The 25,971-nt window shown below is 36.3% G+C and overlaps 1 protein-coding gene and 2 non-coding genes across 3 annotated transcripts in view; 1 reads left to right on the top strand and 2 right to left on the bottom strand.

Moving 5' to 3' along the window:
- The window catches only part of SUCLG2 (succinate-CoA ligase GDP-forming subunit beta), a 318,225-nt gene that overhangs the window by 245,836 nt on the left and 46,418 nt on the right, over positions 1-25,971 (bottom strand). The window lies entirely within an intron of this gene.
- Positions 6,350-6,455, bottom strand: LOC126015157 (U6 spliceosomal RNA). Its single transcript, XR_007498050.1, has one exon. It is a non-coding gene; the product is annotated as a U6 spliceosomal RNA (small nuclear RNA).
- Positions 10,440-10,547, top strand: LOC126015186 (U6 spliceosomal RNA). The gene has a single exon (XR_007498077.1). It is a non-coding gene; the product is annotated as a U6 spliceosomal RNA (small nuclear RNA).

Raw genomic sequence — 25,971 nt, 5'->3', positions numbered from 1 at the left:
GTGTTTTTCTTTTGTTTAAGAAGCAAAGTTTATGGTGGTGGGTGGAATGTGAAGGTAAGTTCTAGGATAAGGAGCAGAAACTGGTGGACAATTTCAACGTTTTCCAGAGTTCATGACTCCCATGTGTCCGAAGGGCCACAATTTGGGATATATTTGACACCACAGACATCTGTGATAAGTCACTATAAGGCCTTTTTTCAAAAGAATAAAAAGTGGGGGCTTAAAAGCATTTAAGATCACTGAGGCAAGATGCTAAGGATACATTACTTGTAGAATTTTCACAAAACAACCAACATGTTAATCACCCAAATGGATCAAAGGTGTAAAAAATCACGAACATACTTCCTAGCATCTTTGTAAATTCTCTCATGGAGGTATTTGTTTTTGACAAAGTGGTATTTTGACATATAATTTCAGAATAACCTAATTAGGTAAAAATTTACTAAATGGAAGGGAAAAGATTAACTTAAACTTTTTTGAATCTTTAGAAAGACTGTTTAAAGGCTTTGGAAGGCTTATATTATGGAAAGGAGTCAAAATGTACTCATTCGATTAATAACCATACCTTTGCATTTTGTCCCTAGATATAATTTTTCATCCCCCCCCAAACTTGTCTTCTCTAAAATTAGAAAAGTACTTCAGAACTGAAATAAGTGTGTGATATAATTTACCAAACTTGAGAAAAATGTAATTTAAATAATTTAGCAAACTTGGGGAAAATAACTCCAAAAGTATTAAATCTATTAAATCTAATTATGTAACTCTATTTCTATTTATGAATTGGAAGGATTAACATCATTACAATGGGAATACTTCCCAAAATATTATACAAATTTAATGCAATCCCTATAAGAATACTCATGACATTTTTCAAAGAAGTGGATCAAACACTCCTGAAATTTGTATAAACAATAAATGTCTATGAATTGCTAACGTCTATGAATTGCTATGAATTGCTATCCTTGGGAAAAAGAAGATGGAAGGGATCACTTTCACCAACATTAAAACGTACTCTAAAGCAGCAATCTTAAACAGCATAATACTGTAATAAAGCCAGTCCCTAGATTAATGAAATAGACTTGAATATTCTGAGACTGACCATAAGTATATGATCAATTAATCTTTGATAAAGGGGCAAGAAATACAAAGTTGAACAAGGAAAGTCTCAACAAGTGGTGTTGGGAAAACTTTCAATCACAGACAAAAAATGATCACCGAACTCTATTTGAAACCATGGACAAAGGTCAAGTCAAAACGGATTAAAGACCTTGATATGAGACTGAAACCATAAGGTAGATAGAAGAAAATACAGTCAGATTATGACAAGAAATTGAAGCTAGAGGCATCCTCAAGGAAGAAATACCAGTGGCCAAGCAAATGAAAGCAAAGATAAATAAATGAAACTACATTAAACTGAGAAGCATATCAAAAAGGTGACTATGCTACACAAACTACGAATGGGATGAGAGAAACTGTTTGCCCAATGTCCATCTAAAAAAGGAGGGAATAACAGAAATACACAAGACACTGGTAGGGTTTAATAAGAAAACTAACCCCATCCAAAAGTAGGAAGAAGAAAGGAATATGAAAACTGCTCCACATCACTAATCATCAGGGAAAGGCAAACCAAAACAACAATGAGATATCTCACTACACAGAGACTGGCACATATCAGAAAGAGCAAGAACATGCGCTGGTGGAGATGCTGGAGAAAGGGACACTCATTCAATGCTGCTGGGAATGCTGATTAGTCCAGATCTTTTGAATAATAATATGAATATTCCTCAAAAGTGGGAAAGGGATCTGGAGACATCAGTGGTGGGAAACTGGTGGTGAAGGGGATGTAACTTGTATGACAGAAACTCAATCATGAGCAAATTTGTAACCACAGTGTTTAAATATTTAAAAGTATAATTAATTAAAAAAGAAATACTGGGGGGAAAATAGAGAGATAGCACAGTGGTAGGGCATTATACTAAAATATTCATATGTAAAGCATTTAGTAAAAACTATGTAATCAAAGAAAAGATTATTAGATATGTGCCATATAATAAAACACTGTTAAAAGATAAAAGTGAAGACTCAATAGATTGCCTATGCTAACATACTAATTCAAAGCTATTAACAGAAAAAAAAAGTGTTTGAAAAGAGCATTTGAGAGACTGAAAATCGCCACAGTATGTTCATGGTCAATTCCTCTTCATCAAAATACTGAATGTATTTATTTTAGTTATGTTGGTGAAATGTGTTACAAACTAATTGCAATTGATCAAGAGACCAGTTTAATTGGCATAGAATATATATTGACAGTTTCTGCATTGCTTCAAAATTAAAGTCTACTTGGACTTAAATTGAAAGTCAACACAGTGAATATAATTCGAAAGCCATTACTGAAAGCAAAGTTGTTTACAAATGATCAGCACAAAACATAATCTCTAACCTCTGTCAATCCAAGACTTAGAAGAAGAGTTTCTTTGGTATGTCTAAGAATGCATTACCCTAACATAAAAATTTTTGACAAATCTAGAAAATAAACACTTAGGGTTATGACTATTATTAAATGTTTATTAGTATTATTATTGTTAGTTTATTAGGATTATTAAATATTTATGGTTGGGAGCCCTGAGTAGAGAGAAATTATTTTTTTTTGTTTCTTGTGTTTTTGGGTCACACCTGGCAACGTTCTGGGGTTACTCCTGGCTCTACGCTCAGAAATCACTCCTGGCAGGCTCGGGGGACCATATGGAATGCTGGGATTCGAACCACCGACCTTCTGCATGCAAGGCAAATGCCTTACCTCCATGCTATTTCTCGGACCCGAGAAATCATTTTCTAACTCACAAGATCACACAGCAAAGTATGCTACAAACATAATTACCTATGGAATAATACCAATGCTAATATGACTGAGTATGAACCATGTAGCAGGGAGCATGTTGAAGAAGGCACTATTATAATATCTCACAATAAAAATATTTATGAAAAATCAGGTATCATTATCTTTCTTTGTTTCTGCTACTATGGCAAACCAAGGCATAATCTTAACCTTCCTCCTTCCAGGTACTTCCTTGACTGGAGAAGATTGAAAAGTGGGGGGTATATTATATAAGTTCTAGATCTAAACAGTAAATTAAACTATGTGTATGTGTGGAGTTTGATACATCAGGTCAAAATGTAATTCCTTCTACCCTAAGCAAATTTTTACTGGGAAGGACAACATTCAAGTAAGGAGTTTATGTTTCAGTCAACAATGAAAAAGGAAACACAACAAAGATAAAACTATATGCATGAGTAGGAAAGAACAGACCTTTGCAAACTTTTTGCCACAGAGATCCTGAGAGTTTTTGCTTATTGCTGTAGCAAAATCTGACCTATCTATAGCCACGACAAAGCGAGAATAAAACTATCCTACAAATCAGAGACTCAGGCTGACGTTTAAATCAGTGGGTAAAAGGAAAATCATGGATCACAGAAAAAGCAGAGCTTAACTGATCAACAGTATTGACAGATTATAATACACTAGGTTCCCTTTGTTCGTTTTCAGGCCCCATGTTTCCATAGGGCCCTGGATCATAGACTGAGACTGGAATAATTAAAATTTGTTTCTATATTCAAAAGGCCAAAAGTCAACCAGGAAATAAGGCACTAAAGAAATGTTAGCACTGTGCTTGAAAGAGAATATTTTATTTATATATATATATATAAAATCAAGCCTGGAAAGGCAGAATAGTGCAGATGTGCTGGCTGAAATATGAAAAAAGGTACAGTTTATTTCATCTACCTGTTAAAATCTCAGAGTAATAACTGGAGTCAGAGTAATACATGGGAATATACAAGATAGCTGACCCCAAGACATCAATTCTTTCTCTCCCTCTCTGTCCCTCTCTTTTCTCTCTCTCATTTCCTCCTCCTCCTCTCCTCTTTCTCTTGTTTCTTCTTTCACTCTCCCCTCTCTCAGTTGTTTCCTCCTGCCTCTCTCCTCTCTTTACTCTTTCTCTCTTTGCCTCCCTCCCTCCTCTCTTTCCTTACTTTTCTCCATCTCTCTCCCTCAGGCCATCAAGAGAATGCTGGACCCTTCAAAGTCATAGTCAGTGATGGTTGGGGATCATGCTTGGGTGGCAGGAAAGGAATCTAATTTGATAGCATTGTATTAAATCCAGGCTCCACTCATCTTCTAAGTGCAACGGCTACTCTAGCTCTGATAATTTCTCTTTTGACAATCCAAATCCCTCCAGAAAATTCAACTTTCCATAATCCCAGTCACATTATCTTCTTTCTTTTATTTTTTTATACCATAAACACTCTCTAGACCCTTGACAACACCACCTGTCATTACAAAGACTATGGAATCTGAACAACTCTTACTACTTTCTTCCATTCCACAAGCCCTAAGCTCATGGCACGTCTTTTTACTTCTAAAGCTGCTAAAAGATTCTGGCTATTACCAATCTCTGTGATATTAATGGCTAGGCAATCTCATTATCCCTCGTTACCTTTTTGATGGTTTCAAAACCTTTATAACTAATTTTATTTCTCTGATAAATTCTTTTTTTTTCTCATTTTAAATTAGAATGTTTTTCTTTTTTTTTTTAATATTTATTTTGACCAAAGTGCATTACAAATCTTTCACTGCATCCTTTATGGTACATAATGACAATGAATGAGGGGCATTCCAACCACCAGTGCTGTCCTCCCTCCACCCCTGTTCCCAGCATGTATCCCATATCTCCCTCCGTTACCCCCCAGAATGCTAGTGCAACTGGTCTCCACTTTACAACTTGTTGTAGATTGAGCATTGAAGATAAAAAGGATAAGAAAAAAGAGAGAAAAAAATTTGGTAACTACCAAAAAAATAATGAGAGGGGAAAAAAATGGAAGAAAAAAAATATGCACCAGGCTAATAAAAATAAAAATAAATCACCAAATAATAACCACAAGAGTGAAAAAGAAAGAGAAAAGTGGAAGAAAAAAAGAGAAGAAAAATAAAGTCAAAAGCTAACAAATCAAAACAAAACAAGAAAAAGTAGGGGTGCTGGAGTGGCAGAATTTGGCTTTCCCACCTTTCTTTTTTCTTTTCTTTTTTTTTTTTTTTTTGCATAGGCACAGTAAGCATTGGGGAAGAAAGGGAATTCCCGTGGCCTAAGAGATTCAGGGTTTCTCCATCCTTGAAGCATACCATCATGGGATCAACCCCTGGCTCCATATATACTCATTACCCCATCCCAAAAGCTTTTTTGTGGTGCTAGGAAACTTTCCTCTCAGTTGTGTGTGAGAAAATCAAGCCACTGTAGCAAGTGATCTTGATATTTGTGCAGGTTATAGGTCAGGGTCTAGGATAAGGTCTTTATGGTTCCAGAGGTTCCTATCCATCATTGTTGTGTTCAGTCTTCTGTAACACTTGCTCCCTGTTTTCGTTCAGTCCCTAAGCTGAAGCCTAGGATATTATGGATCCAAAGGTTCCGCTCAGTCTCTGTTGTGCAAGTTGGGCCTCGGCAATAAGACATCTTGTTGTTGTTGTTGTTGTTGTTGTTGTTGTTGTTGTTGTTGGAGTCCTGGGCTACAGCCTAGGGTAGGGTTTTCCTTATTGGTCCCAAGGTAGGTTCTGTTCAGTCACGGTTGTCAAGGTCAGTTTTCTGTTGTTGGTGCTCTTATTTTTAACAGTTCAAAGGACCATACTCTTCTGATTTCCATTTAATGTTAGGTGATGTGATAGGACAACCTGATCTTAGGTCAAGTTTTCCTTTACTCGTTGTCATATCAAAACTGGCAAAAGTTGGTGCCAGAGCAGTGTCATAAATCTGCCAATGGAGCTAAGTTCCTGGTGGTGTTGCCTGGAGCTGTATCAGTTCTATGTCAGGGATCTAGGATTTGGGATTGGACTAACACTGTCCAATCTCCTGGAGTCTGCGTTGTATCCACATGACACATGTTCAAGATGGGAGGCACCTTCTGCTATAAAATGTGTGAGTTCTAGAAGATCTTATCTAGAAATAAGATCTTATCTGGAAGATAAGATCTTATTTCTGTATCTATGGTTTCCCCTTTTTTTTATTGTGCCCATACAAAAACGTACAGTGTCATACTGTGTTGCTGGTGCTATTCTGGATAAGGAGGACAGGCTGCACACACAGTCTCTGTGGTCTGGTTTTGATCTGAGCTTTTATCCCAGTCAAGGCTTTTTGTACCAAGCAGCACCAAAAATGCTAAGGATAGAGAAAAATGTATATATTAATTTAAATCAGGACTTCTGAAGCCTTGACATCTCTGTACCTAAGAAATGTGACATGGCTGCACTACCAGAAATACTGTTAGATACATTAAAGGTTGATTTTGGATTCATTTCTTTTTTTTAAATATGGAATGCTTCACAAATTTGCATGTCATCCTTGTGCAGGGCCATGCTAATCTTCTCTGTATCGTTCCAATTTTAGTATATGTGCTGCCGAAGCGAGCACGGATTCATTTCTGATCGTTGCATTTTCAGAAAACTTTTACTGTTGCTAATTTGATATGGATGTTTATATTTGAGAGGGAGATAGAGAGAGATCATTATATTTAGTAATGGGACTTTATTTGAGGTCTTGAGCTAAGGGAAACATGACCTTGTACTCTATAAAGTATATTGACATCAAGGTATAAATAGACTGATGTACAACCTCATTTTAGTCAGGAACCAGTAGGCCTACATAGGGGAAATAAGATGCTTAAGAATCCTAAAGTAGGGGCCGGGAAGGTGGCGCTAGAGGTAAGGTGTCTGCCTTACAAGCGCTAACCAAGGAATGGACCGCGGTTTGATCCCCCGGCGTCCCATATGGTCCCCCCAAGCCAGGGGCGATTTCTGAGCACATTGCCAGGAGTAACCCCTGAGCGTCAAACGGGTGTGGCCCAAAAACCAAAAACCAAAAAAAAAAAAAAAAAAATCCTAAAGTAGACAGTGGCAAATAAAAACTAAAATAATTTGAATTTTCTTTCCTTCTTTGGTAAAAGTAACCGTCTTAGAAACAGTACCATGTTCTTAAGACAGCTAGAAAGAAATTCAACAACAACAACAAAAAAAAGGCCACCACAAAGACTGAAGAATCTAAGGGCATAGGAGAGCAAAAAATGAAGAAAAAGAAAAAAAAGTAAGAGCAGACTCAAAGAAAACGAAGAAAATAAAAAAAGAGTGACTAAGCAGGCTGAAACTCCCAAGACAACTAAAGTACAAATTCAGACAGCTACACCAGGGGGAAAAAGATGACACAACCGGAAAAAAAAAAAAAACATATTTTGCCCCACAGTTTTAAAATTAGAAGAGTAAAAACCACTGAAATAGCACCACTGGAAGAAAAAATTAATAAAAGGAGTACGGAAATGTCATTAAGTTGACGCCCCCCAGTGAAAAAGTCTGTGAGTCATATCTGCCCACTATCTCTCCTCACTTCCTCTTCCTTCAGCTTTCCTTTCCACAGAAACATAGCTTTGCTCAGGAACGCAGCACAAAAGAGTAGGAAGAAGAATACAAGATTCACTCAGAATCAGTAAAACAGAAATTAAAAATGAGAAGCTATTCCTCTGAAAATAATAAAGATGTCATTGGATGGGAATAAAAATGAAAAACTGACAATGTCTTTGATGACAGCTTGTGAAATGCACTTTCTCACATATTAAGCATGCTAATAAAACATGTGTGTATACCTCCATAAAGATCTCACAGTGTTTATAAAAAGTAAATTTTCTCCAGACTGGGAATTCTATTTGGGGGCACTCATATATACATAGATATAGAGAAGAAGCTTCTTTATTTGCACAAGATTGTAAAATGTATATAGTACTATTTGATTAAAGTTTTTTTAATATATTTTATTTCATTTAAACACCTTGATTTCATACATGATTGTGTTTGGGTTTCAGTCATGTAAAGAACACCACCCATCACCAGTGCAACATTCCCATCACCAATGTCCCAAATCTCCCTCCTCCCCACCCAACCCCTGCCTGTACTATAGACAGGCTTTCCATTTCCCTCATACATTCTCATTATTAGGACAGTTCAGAATGTAGTTATTTCTCTAACTAAACTCATCACTCTTTGTGTTGAGCTTCATGAGGTGAACTGTGAACTTCCAGCCCTCCTCTCTTTTGTGTCTGAAAATTATTATTGCAAGAATGTCTTTCATTTTTCTTAAAACCCATAGATGAGTGAGACCATGCTGCGTTTCTCTCTTCTCTCTCTCTCTCTCTCTCTTCTCTCTCTCTCTCTCCTCTCTCTCTCTCTGACTTATTTCACTCAGCATAATAGAGTCCATGTACATCCATGTATAGGAAAATTTCATGACTTCATCTCTCCTGACAGTTGCATAATATTCCATTGTGTAAATGTACCACAGTTTCTTTAGCCATTCGTCTGTTGAAGGGCATCTTGGCTGTTTCCAGAGTCTTGCTATGGTAAATAGTGCTGCAATGAATATAAGTTTAAGGAAGGGGTTTTTGTATTGTATTTTTGTGTTCCTAGGGTTTATTCCTAGGAGTAGTATGGCTGGATCGATCGTATGGGAGCTCGATTTCCAGTTTTTGGAGGAATCTCCATATCACTTTCCATAAAGGTTGAACTAGACGGCATTCCCACCAGCAGTGGATAAGAGTTCCTTTCTCTCCACATCCCCGCCAGCACTGTTTGTTCTCATTCTTTGTGATGTGTGCCATTCTCTGTGGTGTGAGGTGGTACCTCATAGTTGTTTTGATTTGCATCTCCCTGATGATTAGTGATGTGGAGCATTTTTTCATGTGTCATTTGGCCATTTGTATTTCTTCTTTGTCAAAGTGTCTGTCCATTTCTTCTCCCCATTTTTTTATGGGATTAGATGTTTTTTTTTTTTCTTGTAAATTTCTGTCAGTGCCTTGTATATTTTGTAGATTAGCCCCTTATCTGATGGGTATTGGGTGAATAGTTTCTCCCACTCAGTGGGTGACTCTTGTATCCTTTGAGGTGCAGAAGCTTCTCAGCTTAATATATTCCCATCTGTTAATCTCTGCTTTCACTTGCTTGGAGAGTGCAGTTTCCTCCTTGAATATGCCTGTAGTCTCAATGTCCTGGAGTGTTTTACCTATGTGTTGTTCTATATATCTTATGGTTTCGTGTCTGATATCGACGTCTTTAATCCATTTGGATTTTACCTTCTTACATGATGTTAGAAGTTTCTCTTTAATGATGTTCTTGACTGTTGATTCTTCATGGAAATTTTCTTCCTGGGTTTCTGGGACTCCAATGATTCTTAAGTTGTTTCTGTTGAGCTTATCATAAACTTCTATTTTCATCTGTTCCCATTCTTTGACTAATTTTTCCATTGTTTGTTCATTTGCCTTAAGTATTTTTTCCAATCTCTCCCGCTGTATGGAATTGTTATTTATCTCATCTTCCACAGCACCAATTCTATTCTCAGCTTCTGTTACCCTGGTATAGTGCTTATCCATTTTGTAATTCAATTCGTTTATTGAGTTTTTCAGGCCTGTTATTTAACCTGTTATTTCAGTCTGGAGTTTTGTGATCTCTGTCTTCATATTTTCTTGGTTCTTATTAGTGTTCTGTTCTACTCAATCCATGGTTTCTTTGAGTTCTTTGAGCATCTTCCATATTGCTTGTCTAAACTCTTTATCTGAGAGATTGATTAGTTGGTTGGTCGTTTTCTCATCATCAGAATTGTCATCTTCATTCTCTATGTCTGATGCTGGCCTGCGTTGTTTCCCCATTGTCACACTTGTATTGTGGGTTTTTCTATGTGCCGTGGTGATATTTATTGACTAAATGATGTATGCGGACACGCTCCACTGCTCCGCCCTTTATGTGTGGGTTGACTTGCCTCCAAGGAATGGGTGTCCTCCGTGTATGAAGCCTCACACAGGATCAAATGTTAGGCCCGACCATGCAGCAGAGAAGACAGTCTGGGGAGAAATGCTGGGCTTCAGTAATCCAGCAAAGTTCTTAGTGTGATTTTTTTTTTTCTTGCAATGGCATTCTTTCCTTAGAAAGAGTGCATGGCCATGTAACAAAGCGGAGTGGCCATGCTCTGCTGGAGCCTCTTTTCAGCCCACTCCCAAGAGGTTCAGACGACAGGACAGGAGACAGACACACACAGGCAGCACTCACAATTTCTCAGGGTTGGGCCCCTTTGGGCAGGTGTAGTTTCGTAGATTTTCCCAGCCTGACGTCACAAACAGAAGACCTGACTTCTGCAACGTACTGCCTATAGCCAGTTTTCATGTTATAAAGCAGTTCCTTGGTGTTCCAGCCCTTGAATGAGCCTCTGGGAGATTGAGTTTTCTGGAGCCTCTTTTTGGCCCACTCCCAAGAGGTTCAGGCGACAGAACAGGAGACAGACACACACTGGCAGCACTCACCATTTCTCACAGTTGGGCCCCACTGATGATTAAACTTTTTAGTGATATAAGATATATCATCAGTGCTTGCTTCGGCAGCACATATACTAAAATTGGAATGATACAGAGAAGATTAGCATGGCCCCTGCCACAAGGATGACACGCAAATTCGTGAAATGTTTCATATTAAAAAAAAGATATATCATCAAATATAATAGCTAAATAAACCACAAAAATCCAAACATGAATCATATAAAATATCTATATTAATATAACAGCATTCAGTATCCATGTGCACCCCAAAATTCTCTGATCTTTTGAAGCCAGGAAGCTAGGACAAGGGGTTCTAAAACAGTATTTAAAGTAATCTAAATATTTTTAAGTTACAGAAGAAAAAAATTATTATTTGTGCAATAAAAATCAGTCTAGTTAAAAACAACACTGAGAGGAAGTAATCAAACTTAGGCTGTAACTCAACTGTATACATAGCCTTGAGTCTCTATTAACTTGTCTAGATAATGAAGGACTTGAACCCTTACTTAAATGTAGCAGAATTCTTCAAATGCAGTGTGAAATTGGGGTGGGGGGCACAAGCTTATGTTCTCAATTATATAGAGCTACCATCTCTAATATAAACTCCTGCTGTTCCTAGGAAGAGGCTCTTAAACCTCATTTCGGGCTCTCAACAGCAATGATGACAGTGGAATACAAACAAGGAATTAGCTGTAAACTCCACAGAAAATATATTTCCCTCTTGTTATAGGCCTGGCAAGGAAAGCAGATGTTTAGTGGGCTGTGAAAGGCCAAAAGTTGCTAAGTGTTTGTTATATTTTCACTTTTGATAATGTTCTGTACGCAAATTAGCACCCACATACCTGCTTTAGTCACGTTACCAAGGAAATACTAGGCTTCAAATAAATGTGTTGGTGCAAAGGAAAAGACAGATATAACTCAATGTGTCTCAATGTGAGTATCATAAAATGTAAGGCTTGCTTGCTTAAACCAGAATCTGGTGAAAAAGCCATTTCAACTGTTTTACTCTGTAAGAAATTAAGAAGGATCGAAATTGTAAGATGCAATCAATTGTTAAAAGTAATGATAGAGACAACAAAATATTTTCTCTTTAATCTTTAATGTGACTATGCTAGAATGTTAACTTCTCTTTGAAAAGGAAATCATGCTAAAAATAAACACATCTAGAAAGAAAAATGAAAAGTAATCAACATTGTGTTAGAAGTAGTCTAAGTATATGGAAAAGCAAGAAAATGTCCTATGTAGAAGGGGTCAAAACCTTATTATATTTTGTTGTCAAGTTAAAATAAGAAGTCTTTATTTGTAAGTTACTTTTTAAATGCATCATTCCCTTTGTCTAAAACTGGAAGTTCCTACCCCTCTCTTTCTAGTTATCCTCACTGGGCACTCTGTTAAGGAAATTAACCAACTAGACCTCTTACACTTTTTTCAGGGATAGAGAGATGATACCTGTTACTCAAGGAACTAAAACTTGAACAAGCTGAGCTGATATTTATTTTGGACATATGGACTGCAGCCCATGATATAACAGCCCCAAGTCACATAAATTTTGTCCTATACGCTTAGAGATAGTTAGGATTTATGTACTCAAGAAAAAAGTGGGATAGTTCTCATTGAGGTCAAGTTGCAAACTCACTTTAATCAAGTTTTGACTCATCTGACAATACTTTTTTAGGTATTTTTTTTCTTATTTTTAAAAATGTTTAATTAAAGCACAATTATCAATTCTATTCTATATGTCTAAGGTCTAACCTATTCCAGACCCACACTATTTTGATTATTATATAGCATTATTGTACAAACTTTATCATACAGATGGGGAAAGAGAAGTCTGCATCTTTTTTCTTAGGACTTCTTTGGTTATTCACGGAAAGAGTATTTATACTTATATAAATTTAAAGAGTGTTTGATCTATGCATTTTTAAATTTTCATGGCATTTTTATAGGTACTGATTTAAAATTGTATTATACTTTGGGAAAGATAGTCATTTTGACAGTATTAGTCATTCCACTCCTAAAATATATTATCTATTTTAAAAGAAGAGACATTTGTCTTTTACATTGTGAGATATATTTCTGAATTTATAACTTTTTGTTTTGTTCTTTTTTGTTTGGGTTCCATACCTCGTGGTGCTCAGGGTTCATTTACTCCTTGCTCTGTGCTGACAGATCATTCCTGCAGTGATCAGGGGAACATATGTGATGCCAGGGATCAAGTACAAGTCATCTTTGTGCAAAACATGCATTTTACATGCTGTAATATCTCTTCAGTCCATGAGAACATGTATTTAAATGCAACTGGACCACTTATAACTTATAACATCATATTTTAGAAATTTATCTTGTTCCACTTCATATACCTTTGTCAAAAATAAAATGGCCATATACATGATGATATATCTCTGGGCTGTCAAGTTAATTCCACTGGTCTGAGAGTCTGTACCTATTCCAGTACCACATTGGCTGGAATATAAGCTTTGTAATAAAATTTAAAATTGGTAAAAGAAACACCTCCCATCTTCTTTCTCCCTAGGATTGCAATGGCTATTCAAGGGTTGTATTACTTCATTAAAATCTCAAAATAATTTGCTCTCTGTTTATAAAAATGTCATGAGCATTTTTGTAGAAACTACACTGACACTGTATAATGCTTTAAATATACTGTCGTTTTCATAATATTTTTTTCAATCTATGACAGGGGATACATTTTCATTGCCTTGTGTCATCTATCTTATTATTTCAGCAGTGACTTATAGATAAATTGGAGCATTATATGCATTATACTCTATTGTTACCAGTATTGTAAGTCACAATGACTAAAATACATTTTTAGAAATAGAAGGGAATATTAGAGCCAAATTATAATTTTATAAAACTTTTGTAAATTTTAGAATTTTAAAAAATTTTATTTTACAAAATTTTATAATTATAGAGGCCGGAGCAGTGGAGCAAGCAGTAAGGCATCTATCTGCCTTGCCGCCTTAGCCTAGGATGGATAAATACATAAACTAATCGGGCCTACTGGGAAAGAAATGAAGCTGAGCATGCAAGCTATTCATAAATCTAGTCATAGCAAATTCTCACCTTAGAATTCAAACAGGGGGGCCCCGGAGAGATAGCACAACGGTGTTTGCCTTGCAAGCAGCCGATCCAGGACCAAAGGTGGTTGGTTCTAATCCCGGTGTCCATATGGTCTCCCATGCCTGCCAGGAGCTATTTCTGAGCAGACAGCCAGGAGTAACCCCTGAGCACTGCCGAGTGTGGCCCAAAAATCAAAAAGAAAAAAAAAAGAATTCAAACAAGGGAACCTTGATAAAGTCCTGTATTTTAAAACCAAAACTATTTGCTAATAAAGTAAGTAAGGCATTCACCAAAGTGGCTGATATTGTCCCCAGAGAATGTTGGAACAATTCAAGAAGGGCAGTAGTAATAACAATTGAAATTTGGGGGGGCTTGAGGGGGCTTTCTATTTAGGGAAGGTAGACTTCCAGGTGAAACACTGAGTAAAGTTTCTCAATTTCTGAAAAGGAAGCAAAGTAGTAAGGTAGTAAGTCTAACAAGTTTAGACTATTCTGATAGATCACCTATGAGTGCCATCAAGTGGCAGAAACCATACTATACAATTGATTAGAACTACCTCTCAATATAACAAAATCCTATCAAGAAGAAACTTAACGGGGCTAGAGAGATAGCAACAGCTGTGTTTGCCTTGCAAGCAGCCAACTCATGACCTAAGGTGGTTGTTCGAATCCCGGCGTTCCATATGGTCCCCCGTGCCTGCCAGGAGCTATTTCTGAGCAGATAGCCAGGACTAACTCCTGAGCACCGCCGGGTGTGCCCTCCCCCCAAAAAAGAAGAAACTTAACAATAACTTATTTCACAGGCTTAGAGACTCCCACTGTTTGTTTCAGTCACAAATCTGGTTAGAGGCAGAGCCATATTTCAAATTCAGGTATACCCAACTGCTGAGTCTGTGCTCTTCAGAAAGAGCTTAATAATGAATCATCACCAAGAACACAAAAGTGGAATCTGAGTAGTGAAATAAAGGGGTGTGTGGACGGGGAAGTAGGGAGACCATTTCACTGTTATAAGGTACAGAACTGTACTAAAAATGATGACTAGGAGAAAGTGGGAAACTTTGAATAGCTGAACATCACTAAGCCAAAAGAATTAAAATTCTCAAAGATACAGCCTTATCCTTTTTATCCTTGATTCAACAGAAAAAATATATATGTGTGTATATGCAGATATATATATATATATATATATATATATATATATATATATATATATATATAATATATATATATATACATTGAACAAAGAAATACAAAATCTTTGTAGTTAAGGACCAATGCCCAAAGGGGATTTCACTTTGTGGCTCCATGCAGTTACTCAACCAGCAGCAGAAAATAAACAAATAAGAAGAAATGGGGGGGGGGGAATACTACCTTGATAAACATTAGCATATTAACACAACAGCAGAAACAAATATATAAAAGGTGCCAAAATATGAAGCAGCATCATTTCACAATGCCTGTCTGTACCCTGTAGAGAGTGTACAAGCTCAATCATGCCGCAAAGGAAAATCTCCTTAATTTTATACTGTGAAGCAAAATGGGAAAGGTTTATTTCTATATAAAAGAAAACAAATTAAGGTAGCTATAATATAGGCTTGCATTTAATTCCTTTCAAGGAAACTGCACAACTTGTACTTTGTCCAGTCATTTAACACTGAGCACTTACCATGTGATAGCCACTGTACTGGAGACCTGAAAGCCAACAGCATTAACAATTTTTCTGCCATCGAAGAAGGTTTGTCCTAGGTTAAGAAGCAGGGAAGAATGTGAATTCATTCAAGCAAGTGCTACATAGGACTTAAATGTAAAGTAAGTGATGAATTATAGAGGTCAACTGTAGATTAAGTGAAGAAATCACATTTTCGAAGACTGTATGGTAGAAAGGAAGCAGGCATGTTTAAAAACTTTTTAATGGCATAGACTTAGCAGACATGGTCCTAAAAAGAGGCTAACAAGGGCAAAACTAGAAGAAATGAAGGTTCAAAAGTGAAAAAAAAAGCTGAACATGCAGGTGATGTGGGTGCTTATAAACCATGGTTTAGAGTTACTTCATTTAGTCTTATGGAGAAGATTGACATCAAATTCACTTGTCAGTAAAGTCAATATGTTTTCCACTTACCGGTAGTAAAGGAAAAGTATTAAAAGAAAGCTGCATTAAAACCAGAAACCTTTTCTATAAGCTGTCAAATTATAACTAGTTCAGATTTTGAAGGACAGAAAATCTCTAGTAGAAGTACTAAAATTCTACCTTTGTAGCAGAAAGCAGAGTTAACTTATACAAAACTAGGCATGATTGTGTTCCAGTGAAAAGTTTTTGTTTCATAAAATCAATATCATAAAATGGATTATGGCTCAGAGACTCTAGTTTGCACACAGCTAGACAACAGAAATTGGTTAAGGTAGAAAGTGAGAAATGAAGAGATACTGGACATTTTCGTGATAAAGCAAGTTTTTACATGTGGTATGTAGATATATATGTATATATACTGTTTGAAATTAAAAATATTAACTAGGGTGCCCCATATGGTCATCCAAGCACCACCAGAAGTAATCCCTGAGCTCAAAGCAAGGAATAAGCTCTGTGCACTGCAGGGTATGAGAAGAATATTTTTAAGACATACACATATATGCACATAAAATATTATACTTTATAACTTGAAAATACACAATTCTATGAAGATATTTATTAATTAGTAAAAGGGAAATAAGCTATGTTAGAAAAAGTTTAATCAAAAATAAAAATAAAAATAGGATTTAAAAGGACTCATTCTACATGAAACCAGAGGATATCACCCAAACCTGCTGCCAAGGGTGGCACTCAATGACAGCATTATATCCTTCTAGCTAAGGAGCTTTTAGGATGCTAGTACTAGTGATATATGCCTTCAGAGAAGGTGGTGGAGGTGGTGGTGGTGGTGAGGTGTTTGTGTGTGCTGTATACATTGCTCAATCAAATTTTTTTGGGGGGGTAAATGATGTTTTTGGATTTAAAAGTATTCTGTATGAGGGGACGAAGAGGTAGCACAAACAGTAAAGACATTTGTCTTGCCCTTGCTAGCCTAGGACGAACCACTGTTTGATCCCCAGCAACCCATATGGTCCCCCAAGCCAAGAGCTATTTCTGAACGCATAGCCAGGAGTAATTCCTGAGCATCACCAGGTGTGGCCCAAAAAGCAAAAACCAAAAAAAAAAAAAAAGTATTCTGTATGTGAAATATTCACTGAAAAACAAATTCAAAATACTGTAATAACAATACAACAAAATAAGGGCTCTATCTCCTGGCCTCAGTATTACTCGATTAAATTTAGCCAACCATTTCTTACACTCTTACAAATCTCATAAGAAGAGTCTGCTTAAATAGACCAAGAAGGAAAACACTTGGTTTTCAAATGCATTATCTGTATGAAAAATGCATTATCTGATCAAATGCATTATCTGTATGAAAATACCTACAGGTTTTCAGTCAAGATCTCCATTTCAAATAACCTTGTGAAACTGGGTGAATCAAGCAGTGCTATTATTAATACCACCATATACTGTAGGACTGCTGGTTGGACACAGATCAATAAACTATGTGAAGATGCCATTAGAGATTTCTTCAAGCACAGCTATTACAGTGGTGTCAAATGTGTCAACGTTGCTATCAAATACTGTTCCTTCTAAAAGCCCTCCCCACAAATCTTTCCTTTTCCATTACCATCCCCTAAATTTCTAATTTATTAGCTCTTCTTGAATTATTTTCCCAAAGTCCCTTTCAATCATTCAATCGAATGTTTACAAAAGACAGACTTCATTTCAATCAATTCCACTCATGTGCCTTCTAACAACTAAATAGTGCTTAATATTTTAGGGTATATTTGAGTTGATTGGTCTTACTTGGTAATAGAGATTTCTTTCGCTTCTTATCATGACAGTTTTGCATTACCACCTGACTCAGTCTCTAAGGGTTCCATGTTACACACGCAGGATACAAAAAAGTGGACTTGGAGAGCAGTAAAAGTATGGCTTTTATTGGAAAAATCCCTACATCATGTCATTGGCATTTTGAGGTTCACCGTATAGGATGATAACGGTTACCATGGTAAATGCGCCCAACTTGAGTGCTTAGAAATAGACTTTACTCTTGCTGAAAAATGAATTATTACTACTATGGAAAACTAAATATTAGAATTTTTTCACTAAAATAACAATATTACATTACTCATATATTAAATAGACTTTATTCTTGCTGATAAATGAATTATTACTGCTATGGAAAACTATATATTAGAAATTTTTCTACTAAATAACAATATTACATTTCTCATGTATTATTTTATTTCCCATTTCACTCTTAGAATCCGCATTTATAAGAGAAATTACAGTCTCAAGTATTAAATCCCATTCCCACCCCAATATTTCACACAAAATATTCTAGTTACGAAAGGAAAGCACATGTCAAATCTCTCTATTCACATTAATCATCTATTGCAATGATTTGAATTTCTTTAGACAGAATCAGGTAGTGGGAGAATCAATAGCTTTTTACTGATATCCATATGAATAACTCATAAATGTTTTCAACTCAAGTCCAACTTTCAGAAAACTGGGGAATGTGAAAAGAAAACTTCCAAACAATCCTTGTAAAGATAATTTATTTTTCATAGATCATATATCTTTCACTTTTCTCCAGCAAACTTTAAAACAGTCATTTGAAAAATATACAGTGAGGACAAAGAAGCCAGAAAAAGGAAAAACAGACAGAAAGGATGTAAAACAGACAATCTGATATTTAATATCTAAGAAGCAAAGAAAATAATATCCCACACAATAATATGTTTTCTTAAAACTGAAGGGTTTGTTTTGCCAGGCCGAGAAGGCTCAAAGAAATTTAATCCCAATTCTTTTAGGATCCTACAGTGTCATGCTAGATTCTATTAGTCCAATTTAATGCCTGTTAGACATAGTTTAACCGTTAACAGAGAAAACTGCACACTAATGTGTAGGCTACTGTGACTAGCTTAGTGATGCCAGGTAGTTAGTTACACAAACCAGCAGTGAGAAAGGGGAATGAACGGTGGGTGATGACTTAGTGCAGATGGAGAGATAGCTCAATAGGCTAAGTGTGTGCTATGCATGCCAATCATGCATGCTGCCCAAGTTCAGTCCTCAGTATAGCATGATCCCTAATGCACTTCAGAAGTGATTTGGGGTCATGGAAAGGGAAATAACCTCTGAGAACGAATTAAAAAAAAAGACAAAAATCCTGAAATTTTTTTAAATATTCACATATATAGAATGTGATTCAAGATAGAGATTTGTACCTAGACAACAAATTTGTAAGGCAGAAATTGAGCCAGAAAAGGGAAGCTAATATTCAAGTACCTGAGAAATTCATACTATTTGTAGAGAATACAATCCTAGTACTTTAAACCCAACTTTTATAAAATAATCTAATTTAGGGGCCGGAGAGATAGCATGGAGGTAAGGCGTTTGCCTTTCATGCAGAGGGATGGTGGTTCAAATCCCAGCATTCCATATGGTCCCCTGTGTCTGCTAGGGGCAATTTCTGAGCATAGAGTCAGGAGTAACCCCTGAGTGCTACTGGGTATGACCCAAAAAAACAAAAATAAATAAATAAATAAAATAAAATAAAATAAAATAATCTAATACTAATAAATATTTATTAAATTCATTTATATTTTGAGTATAAAATATAAATAAAATTATTTATTTTATGTTCATTATTTTGTTATTTTTTTTATTTTTATTTTAATATTTAATTTTATATTTACGAAGTTATTTATTTGTTATACCATGCATTATTATAAATAAATTTTATGCCTATTAATTAACAAAAACCATTTAAATTACAAATAATATAAATATAAAATAAATCTATTTAGTAAAATAGTTCTAAATCATTTCTTTGCTTCCTAACCCCTTTCAATCATATAGAACTACTTGCTCATTAGGGCAATGTCCATGGGATTTTTCTTTGAGGGGTTAAATAACTTTCCATAACAACTAAACAAAGAAAATGAAATCGGTACATCAAAGCATTTTGAAACACCTCACACTCTTTATGACCTTTTTCTTACAAACATAAATGATATTTATATAAGACAATAATACAATGAAAAATAAACATAGTATCACATGTGCATGGATGGAGTGTAAAATGTTAAATTCAGACTCAAGACCCATCTCACAAAGAGGAAGAGACGGATAGCAGTACAAGAACTTAAGAGAACTTTATTTGAGCTTTATTCCAGGTTGACCCTTAGAAGGTGTCAACCACCTTCCAAGAAAATGGGGACCCTGGGTGGGCTCACAAACCAATTTTTTTATAGTAAATTAGGGGATTCCCACCTCTGGGGGTAGTTGATTTTTAAAACTATAGGTTCTTAGTACAATGTTGATCAGACAAATGATCTATGACCTTTTTGGATTAGTACAAGAGATCAAGAAAGAAGATAAAGACACAATTATGAAACTATTTCCTCTGAGCTCCAGTCATCCCTTGTAGGTTCTTATTGCTCTCAAGGTTTAAAGCTGTTAATGTTCCTTCTTTGTCAGCTGGCTTTCTGTTAGGTTCCACCACAATGGGAATCACTGCATGATTTAAGACTGGCGAATGCAGGAAAGTATCTGTGTCTTCTGATCAGGAGTCCCCAGTCAGACCTTTACCCCAGCAGTTGGCTCTCCCTCCACTGTCTTGCCTCAGAGCAATAGAAAACCAGCCACACACTTCCTTTAAACTTTGGGCCCTGACTCTTCAAATCTTGAAACCTTCCCTGTCAATCTGTAGCTCCAATCCTCAAGCCCAGGTCTCTGCAAAGTTCCAACTTGCATTTACTCCAGAGATGATAACTGCACCCCTTTAGTTTAATATCTACCTGTCCGAGTTTTATTTTTGCCTTTTATGTCTTCTAATACTTCTGTGATCAAGTCCCTATGTTAAATTCCCATTAGAATAAAAAGCAAAGGAGTGGGAGATATAGGACAGCCAGTAAGGTGTTTGCTTTACAAGTGTCCATACTGGTTCAATCCCAGGCATCATTATGATTTTCCTGAACCCTCACCAGAGAGTGAACCCTGTGCACAAAATTAGAAATAAACACTGACTACAGTCAAGTGTGACCCCAAAACAAGAAAAATAAAGTACAATGCTCAGTCCCCTGCATTTCTAACTAGGCTTAAAGTGGCAAAAGTAGCAATAGAAAGTATGAGCACAAAAAAGTTTAATCAGTACCTACCCTTTTTATATTTTATTTTTAATAACTTTTATAATTTATAGAGTTTAAATGAAGTTCAAAACGACTTCAGATAATGCATTTTCCTTGCATGTGGCTGCTCTGGGTTTTATCCCATTCAACACATGGTCCTCCAAGCATTCTCCTGAGCACAAAACCAGGAGTAAGCACTGAGCACTGACAAACACACAACTACATTTGAAGAAAGTAAATATTTACTCTTTTCATGGGAAAATACCCAGTACTAAGGATGTGGCATGCTAAGCCTAATACAGTCTATCTAGTTTTTAGTTGAAAAAAATAACTGCATAAATGTAAAGATTGGCAAAGTTTTAACTATTCAAAATCCTTTCAAAAAGGCTTCAGATGAATTAGAAAGAAAATTTCATTATGCTATTTGAGGTAAGTAAACAAGAGACCCTGACAGATATACATTTCAACAGAAGATCACTAAATTTCTAAGAGAAGGAGATTTAATAAAAACATAAAACAGCTCATAATAGGAGCCAGAGAGATAACAACTTCAGATAAGGCATTTTCCTTTGCATGTGACTGATCTGGTTATTATCTTCAAAAACACATGGTCCTCCAAGCATTACCCTGAGAAAAAAACAGGAGTAAACACTGAGCACTGATAAACAAACACAAAAATGGCAGGAAAGCGGAGGTAAATCCAAATACAGAATAGGTCTCCCAAAAATGAAGCACTTAACATGTTCATATGCAAAAGAGAGCAACAAAAATGTAGTAGTTTTGGGCCAGAGAGATAGCAAAGTGGTAGGGAGTTTGCCTTGCATGTGGCTGACCCAGGACTGATAGTGCTTCAAATTCTGGCATCCCATATAGTCCCCCAAGCTTGCCAGAAGTGATTTCTTACAAAGAGCTAGGAGTAACTCCTGATCACCACAGGTGTGACCCAAACACACATACACACACACACATACACACACACACACACACACACCCCTACTACTTTCAAGGGAAAAATACCTACCTTTTCCTTAACTAGAAATTAGGAAGAGTCCTAGTCATAATACGCATTATTACCTGAAATAACTATTTTCCCCAACCAACATAAATGGCGGGAAAAATATCTAATAGTCAAACACCTGCTTTTCTCAACATTCAATGAAAGGTCCTCAGTCCCTCACCTTTGAAGTCCTAATTCTCATTAGTGTATATTAAATCAGAGAGAGAGAAAGAGAGAGAGAGAGAGAGAGAGGAGAGAGTGAGAGACAGAGAGAGAAATAATCTCATTTTACTGTTATCTCATTTTACTGTGAACCTCTTGTATGTGTGGCTACCATACATTTCCAAAGTTTCTTTCCATAAAAATTATATCTAATTGATTATTAGACCAGCCAAAGAATGCTGGAAAGGAAAATTTCCTTTCCCTCACAAACAAACAAATAAAACAAATAAAATACCAAAATAACTTTGTGACTTTTTGGTGAGAATTTAAACAACTTTGGGATGAATAAAAAGGCTACAAGAAAACACAATTTCCATGTATAAACACTTTTTCCATAGATATAACAGACCAAGTAAGTAGAGAACACACAAGAGAAGCGAGACAATTAGACACATCTAGACACATATAATAAGGAAGAGAGTGTAATGAGTTTGAGTACTTTACATTTCCCTGAGGCCTGCTGAGAAACTGGGTGCTTTTAGCCACAGGTAAAGCAAGCATTGGTAAGAACAGATGATGTGACACCTGCCCAGTGGTTCCCAACTGTGAGAAACTGTGAGGTGTTGCCTGTGCATATTTTTCCACTATCCTGTCTCCTGAACCTCTTGGGAGTGGACCAAAAGGGCCCAGAAAAATAGCTTTCCCAGAGGCTCCAGAAGAGCATGGCCACTCTGCTTTGCTTCACAGCCATGTGCTTTTTCTAACCAATGAACCCCACCACAAAACACAGAAAAAATCACGCTACAAGTGTGACAGTGGGGAAACCTCCCAGGCAAACAACATGCACAGAGAATGAAGACGATAGATCGGATAATCTAAAAAATAACAGCCATCTGATTAACCTCTCAGATAAGGAGTTTAGAATAGAAATATAGAAGATGTTTGTAGAACTCAAAGAAAGCATAAATCAATCTGAACAGAACACAAAGGCAGAAATTCAAAAAACTGCAAACTGAAATAACAGATCTGAAAAACACAGTAGCTCAACTGAAAAACTCAGTGGGTGGCCTCTCCAGCAAGGTAAAAAGCAGCTGAGGACAGAATCAACATGCTGGAAGATGAGATGCAGAAAATCTCAACACAGCAGAAGAAATTGGAAAAGAACCTTAAGGCAAACTATCAGGCAATGGAAAAAGTACTCAAGAAATGTGAACAGATGAAAATAGAAGTCTTTGATAAACTCAACGGAAACAACATAAGAATCATTGGAGACCAGAGGCCCAGGTAGAAGATCTCCAGGACGAATCAACTCTCAAAGACATCATCAGAGAGATACTCCCAGAGTTAAAGACTACATGCAATCAAATCCTGCATGCCTGAAGAGTACCAGCTAAAAGAGACCCAAAGAAAAACACCCCAAGACACCTCATTACGATGGCAAATCCCACAGAGATAAAATACTGAAAGCAGCAAGATCAAAAAGGGAAATTACATTAAAAGGAGCATCCCTAAGACAGCAGACATGTCACAAAAAAACTCTCAGGCCAGAAGACAATGGTGGGGATATTGTGACAAGACTGAATAAAATGGATGCCTCACGGAGAATACTGCACCCAGCCTGATTCACATTCAGGTTTGAAGAAAAAACACATAGCTTCATGGGATAAACAACAGGTCAGAAACTTCACAAGGTTAAAAAAAAAAAACAGCCTTAAAGGAAAAACTGAAAGGTCTACTCTAAGACAAAGAGGACCAACAAACACAGCAAACTTTTCTACAAAGATGACATTAAATCCTATGACAATCATCTCCCTCAATGTCAACTGACTAATTCACCAATTAAAAGACACAGAATGGCAAAATGGGTCAAAAGATGAATCCAACCTTCTGCTGCCTACAAGAAATACACCTAAATAGTCAGAATAAATATAGACTCAAAATCAAAGGCTGGAGGAAAATCATGTAATCAAACAACACCTTTAAAAACTGGGAAGGCCATATTAATATCTGATGACACCAACTTTATACTCAGAAAAAGTTGTAAGGGACAAAGATTAACACTATGTACTAATCAAAGGGATATGTGCAACAGGAAGAAATCAGACTAATAAACATATATGCACCCAATGAGAGACCAGCAAATTATCTAATACAATTACTGACAAATCTGAAAGAAGACATCAATAATAACACAATAATTGTGGGAGACCTCAAAACAGCCCTGACAACACTAGATAGGTAAACAAGACTGAACCCAACAATAACATACTAGCCTGAAAAGAGTAATGCAAGAAATAGGACTAGTACATATATATATATATATATATAAAATATATATATATACACACACTTCTCCGAAAGAAACTGGATACACATTCTTCTCCAATATACATGGGTCATTTTCCAGGATAGACCACATGCTGATACATAAAACATAACTTCATAAAATCAAGAAGATAGAAAACTTGCAGGCTACCTCTGCTGACCACAAGGCTCTGAAATTAGATGTCAACTACAAAGGCACACAGAAGAAAAAAATTTAACAATTGGAAATTAAACAGCCTGCTACTGAACAACCAGTGTATCCGAGATGAAATCAAAGAGGAAATCAAACTTTCATGGAAACAAATGATAATGAAGACACAAACTGCCAGAATCTATGGGGCACATCAAAAGCAGTCCTGAGAGGAAAATTTATAGCTTTACAAGCACACATCAGGAAAGAAGAAGGGACATACCTGAATAACTTAATGACACAGCTCATAAAATTAGAGAATGACCAACAAAAGGAACCAAAAATAAGGAGACAGAAGAAAATAACAAACTGAAATCAGAAATCATGAAGTAGAAAAACAAAAAACAATCCGAAAGGTCAATGAAAGCAGAAGTTTGTTCTTTGAAAAAATAAACAAGATTGATAGACCATTGGCAAAATCACGAAGAGAGAGAAACCTGTTAAACCATATTAAAAATGAAAAGGGGAAAATCACAACAGATATTGCAGAGATTCAAAGGGTAATCAGAGACTACTTTGAGAAACTTTATGCTACTAAACATGAGAATTAGAAGAAAAGGATAAATTCTTGGAAACTTATAACCTTCCACAGTTTTGTAAGGAGGATGTAGCATATCTAAACACACCCATCACTATTGAGGAAATTGAAACTGTAATCAAACATCTGCTCAAAAAGAAAAGCCCAGACCCAGATGGATTTACTAATGAATTCTCTCAAGTCTTTCAAGAGGAGCTACTACCAATCCTACCCAGGCTCTTCCATGAAACTTAAAAAATGGGAACACTCCCAACAGCTTTTATGAAGCTAACATCACCTTGATACCAAAACCAGACAGAGATGCTGCCGAAAAAGAAAATTAAGGACCAATATCCCTGATGAATGCAGATGCAAAGATCTTCAACAAAATCATGGCAAATAGGATCCAATGCATCATCAAAAAGATCATACACTATGACCAAGTAGGTTTCATACCAGGAATGCAAGGACCATTTAACATCTGTAAATCTATCAACATAATACACAACATCAACAAAAATAAAAAAAATCACATGATCATATCAATAGATGCAGAGAAAGCATTTGATAAGGTCCAACACCATTCTTGATAAAAACTCTCAGTGAGATGCGAATGAAAGGAACCTTTCTCAATATAGTTGAAGCCATCTACCACAAGCCAATGGCAAATATTATCCTCAATAGAGAAAAAGTAAAAGCCTTTCCTCTAAATTCTGGTACACGACAAGGCTATACCGCTCTCACCACACCTCTTCAATATCATGCTGGAAGTGCTTGCTATAGCGATCAGGCAAGAAAAAGATATCAAGGGAATCCAGATAGGAAAGAAAGAAGTCAAGCTCTCATTGTTTGCAGATGACATGATGCTCTACATAGAAAACCCTAAAGACTATAACAAAAGCTTCTAGAAACAATAAACTCGTATAGCAAAGTGGCAGGCTACAAAATTAACACACAGAAATCAATAGACTTTTTATACATCAATAATGATAGGGAAGAGGTGGACGTCAAGAAGGCAATCCATTCACATTACTGCCACACAAACTCAAATATCTTGGAGTCAACTTGACCAAAAGACGTGAAGGAACTATACAAAGAAAAC

Source organism: Suncus etruscus, chromosome 7 (assembly GCF_024139225.1).
Source record: "Suncus etruscus isolate mSunEtr1 chromosome 7, mSunEtr1.pri.cur, whole genome shotgun sequence".
Classification (NCBI taxonomy): Eukaryota; Metazoa; Chordata; class Mammalia; order Eulipotyphla; family Soricidae; genus Suncus; species Suncus etruscus.
Note: the sequence above shows the minus strand (reverse complement) of the source record. Positions and strands in the feature narration are given on the sequence as shown.